This window comes from Glandiceps talaboti, chromosome 1, assembly GCF_964340395.1.
Source record: "Glandiceps talaboti chromosome 1, keGlaTala1.1, whole genome shotgun sequence".
In the NCBI taxonomy this organism is placed as follows: Eukaryota; Metazoa; Hemichordata; class Enteropneusta; family Spengelidae; genus Glandiceps; species Glandiceps talaboti.
This window is the reverse complement of record NC_135549.1, coordinates 20,511,130-20,516,549: the sequence shown is the minus strand read 5'-3', so window position 1 is coordinate 20,516,549 and position 5,420 is coordinate 20,511,130.

Below are 5,420 nucleotides of genomic sequence, written 5' to 3'. Positions count from 1 at the left end.
TTGAGAGTATATCATTGTTTTAGTTTGTAGCCTGTTTTAATACTGACTGAATCTTTGATACTCAGTCACACTATTCAGAGTGGACAAAGGTAGCTGTGTCACGCAGATCCACCATGTAGACAGGCTAAGAAACAAAATGATAGAAAGACAGAAGTATCTACAATAGAAGACAGTTGACGAAACAATATCACCCGACTTGACAAAAATGTTGCATTGTTACATTTCATCATTGTGGCACACACACATATATATATACATGTATATATACATGTATATATATATATATATATATATATATATATATATATATATATATATATATATATATATATATATATATATATATATATATATATATATATATATATATATATATATACATGAAAAAATTTAAATCGACGCCCTCTATGACAGGGTTAGGAAAACCATGAGTGCGTATCTGAATGAAAATTATTGTTTATCGCTGAAATTTGGGCAAATTCAATATAACAAACAGTTCAAATGTGACTTTACTTGCCATTTCTAAGTCATTCAGAATGTTAAATATGATTATGAATTGAAAGTATCGCCAACAAGTACTCATAAACTTATTATTTTTAAAACTTTTTATTTTAATTTTTAACAGACTCACAGACTAATCATAAAGATTTTACAATGACAAACATAGAATTAAGGGCCATGTGTGGATAAACATACAGAAATGGAAAATGTTACATATGCCTGGCCCTAGCAACAAGGCCACACCCATAGCTACTTCCAAATGAGGATATATATTGCAAAGATAACAACAGGGATGGTTAGGCAAGTGGATAAACATTTTAAAAGGACATACATATGTGCCTAGTAATAAGACCATGCCAATAGCAACAGTAAAATTGTGTATATGTGAAAAACAACAATTGGGATGGATATATATTTACATAATTAATAGTTTTGCATTAATGAGCCTATATCTTAAGAATGCACGCTTTAAATTCAATGTAATTTAGTACATACATTAATGATAACAAAGTGCATGTGTCATAAAGTTTGATAATACCGTATAGCTTGTAATTTTAATGAGTTATTTGCATAATTAGCGATTTTCAGTAATTACGCTAGATCTTAAGAATGTATACTTAAGGATGCACTCATCCTCTGGTGTTATATTGATGTGTGAGCTTATTAAAAATATGCACTTCTGATCTCAATAGATATATTACTTAATCGATAAAATAGAGAAAATATCATTGTATACTTGTACATGTATATTTTTGCATGCCATACCTCTCAGTATCAAAACAATAAACGGTTCATGCATATATTCGGAACAGGTAGCCTGTGGGGGTCAGCTATGAAACGGTGATGCGAAGCCCAGGGTTAGTCGAATCTCCACTAAAACTACATCGAGCTGTACGACATTAATACACGTAGAATTACTGAAATTTAACTAGCAAATTACAGTCTACCATCTTTGAAACAAGTGAGAATGAGAATGAATGGGTACTCTTAGGTAGGTTTTATTTGAATAGACGTGGTAACAAGGACAAAAATAGTTAACAAAACAACTACTTGAGTGGTAGACCTGATTATTTTTTTTTCAAAATTATTGTCTTGTATTAAATTGATTTTACTGGCACGAAAGAAGAGATTCAGTTGAGGTTTACTGTACGAAAAGTCAAGTTTACCCACCTTTACCCAACCTTTACCCTACCTGTGACCCACATATATATTAAACTACCATCTCTGTCAAGGGGTAGTACGAGACAAAGTGACACTTTTGACTTCACAGCCCCAGGGGAGAGGTCACCGGGGGTGAATTAAGTCAAAGGTGTCACTTACTCATACTCAACACATTTACACATCCTCTGCTAAAGATTTACCCGGTGGAAAGACATGGTCAAATATGACTGTTCGTATAGTGAACTAAAATGGTGGACTCTAGTGAAAGTTACAACGGGTTGAAGATACACCAAACTCAACTTTAACAGAAGAGGATATGAACAATAAGTTCCAAAGCTACGTTTTATTCATTGATGCAATATCATGTCTGGTAGCGCAGAATTTTTCTTTCGACAAGGTGTGAAGGAACAGCAATCTTAAGTTTTGCCTTTACTGACGGCATTCAGTTTAAATATGAAATAAACATATATTTGATCAATAGCATAGCATCAATTGAATGGTTACTATACAAAGTTATGTATTCGAGTGAATAGACCCAATTATTTTTATTCAAAACTGCTGTCCAGACTCTCACTCACGCCATTGTGTCGTATGCATTGTCTACGTTTCTACTAGTATAGCTATTTGGTTGGAGTTACATGTCAATTCACCATGTTCAAGGGAACAACATGAATAGACGTGTTCTCCGCTGTTACATTTGATTACGTTATTTCATCGAAATTCTAAAATAAAACAGGATAAAGGACAATGTAGTGTAAAATAAAGATGATAAATTCAGTATCTGAAGACTTTTGACACCATTGCAAAGTGGGAAATTGATGAACACTCATGAAATGCCTTTAACAACGATACATTTACTTTTTAACATCATGATATTTCTACAGAACATAGAGGGCCGAGGGAGAACTGCATACAGAACAAATAACAAAAACGTTCTAAAGTAATAAATTCAGTATCTGAAGAATATCTTTTCTAATATTTCAAAGGAACAATACATTCGATTACGCAACAAACTTCCTCTTGGTCAGTCACGAATAAAGGTTGAAAGTAACAGCAGAGACATTTGGCTCTGGATGACAAAGAGGTGTTAAATACCAGTACTTAGCTGATGAATAGATGTTGAAACAACTCTGTCCAAAGTAAATTCACCAAAACAAATACCAGCCTGAGGTCAGTGGACAGCCAATATAAATCTGATGAAAAAGTCAGTTGAGACTTGATAGAACGTCAAAACGATGCACTCAATGTGATCAGTGAGTGTTCATAACTTGATGTGGTTAAGATGACTCAGGAACAAACGACGGTTTTTGAGAAGCTATGACTTTTTGAGAGAGCTCAAAATGTGTGGGGCAGCCTGTTAGGTAGTCTTGCTGCTAGACGTTCAGGCTTTCTTTCGATGCTATAACTATAAGCGAACGAAGTTCGCATGTGAGGGCCTGCCCGAATAGCGATAGCGTTGTTCGGCTGTGTGTCGTATTTTATCGGAAGAACATCCGAGGGCTAGCTGATAGACTACCTGTTAGGCGCACACCTGCTAATCGTAAGTAGCTGCCATATTCACTTTTTCCATTGCTCTCGACAGTATCTCAATTGGTCAAAAGTGGGGGTAAAACATTCTGAATGTTTCTAAAGGTGTTTTACTGAGTGATGTTTCTTTTCTATCTAATATTTGCAAGAGGACCAATTTATGTAATTTGTATGCTAAAATTTCAAATTTTGTGTAGACCTAAACTTGGACTCTATATCCTGTGTAGAATGTACCTGTCAAGGATTCAATGATACATGTGTAGATACGTATTAAAACCAGATGCAAGATCTGAAAAGGAATATATTAATGTGTATGTACACTTGATAAAAAGCGACTTCTGTCGTTTAGATTTCAAAATCCGTTCAAGAGATTTCGAAAAGGACCGTACACAAGCGGAATTGCTATAATACAAACTCCACGATCACATCTGTTGTAAGTATTCATTGCAGACTTGAATGTCGTGTACTATTATATGTTTTGTTGTATTGTCATGTGTGTTGGCGATTTTTCGCCCAAAACTCAACATCTAATCTATACACTGAAAGTTTATTTTTAGGACCAGACAGACTATTACGTTGCATTATATAAGCTTACACTCGAATGTTATGTTACAACATGACAAACTTTCACAGACACAGACAAACTGATAAAAGAGTCGCGTGAACCACAGACAAGTACATGTATGTGCATGAACCTACATCAGAGGGGCCCGGTGTTGTTTTTGTACCAATATTTGTCAGTTTGATAGTGATAAGAAGCAGACTTTTTTTTCCGTTCTGATCACAGGCGATTCTATATAACTCCTGTAATGGTAGTATATCCAAATATTGCTTTCTATTACAGAGTCAAAATCATTTAATTTGTATGTATACATGTAATGGGAATATTGATTAACGTTCAGTATATGCTGTTGTCATGGGGAGGGTCATGTTTTACAAAATGGGACAAAGGGGAGGGTCACTTTTTACGAATGGAGAATGGGGAGGGTCATGTTTTTCTTAACAGACCATGTGTGATTTCCTCCGCCCCCTGTAAATACTGAGGGCTCCCTAAACCAACCAGAGTATTCATAGTAACTGAGTAACTGAAATAATTCATGGTTGGCATACATTTTGAAAGAATAGCAATCAGCAACATAAAACAATACAGGAAATCAAATAAACCGGAAGCATCATACATAATATGCAAATAATATGCAAATAAAGAAGCCAGAATTTATAATATTGTGAATAAAATGCAAAATTATACAACAGTCTACAAGTTTATAGTCTACAGGATGCCCATAAGTACATGTATACAGATATAAAACAATCGTACAGTTCACATATTTTAATTTGCCATCAATATACAGTAAAACCATGATTTAACATCATTTATGAAATTGCTGCAAAAATTACCCATAATATTGAAATAAAAATTGCCAACATATATTTTTTAATTGCTCAGATGGTGGGGAACACAATTATATATGTTGGCAAAAATTAACATGAATTTCACGCGAAACCCAAAAATCTGCCATATGCCCCACACTATATATTGCAAAAATAAAAATATTGATGGTTAGGCAAATGGATAAACATCGAAAACATATATGCCTAGAAACAAGAATACATGCATAGCAACAGTAAAATGGTGATATATATTGCAAAAATAATAACATGGATAGTTAGGCAAGTGGATAAACTTTCAAAACTTTCACTTAACCTCATAAAGATACTGCCCATACCAACAGTAAAATTAACGAATAAACCATACAGTTGTGCTACAATGCCATTGGCACTATTTTATAAATATATACTTGTAATTAACTTGGGAGAACTTGATAACCTTGCATCCAAGGACCTATCACTAAAAATGGTACCAATGTCAACGTTCATCGAGATATACTTCCCCGTTTAAATAACAACATAGATATTGTAGTGGAAATAAGATATAGCCTGGTATGTCAATACAAATTGAAAAGACCACAGACACATTTCTCTGAGTAGTTGAATGCGACCACCATTTTACTGATTGACGAGTCGTTGTACAAAGCGATGGTTTGTACGATAATCGACCTGTACTTTGACAGGGTGATATCCGATTTTTGTATTAGAGATACGACGTGTCCGACATCCCTTACTGGACCTTTCTTTTAATATGAAATTGGAAAGGGATGGGTTAGAGCATCCCAACGGCATATCTTTAGAAAAGTCACTGTTATACGATTTTAAACCTGTTGACAATAATG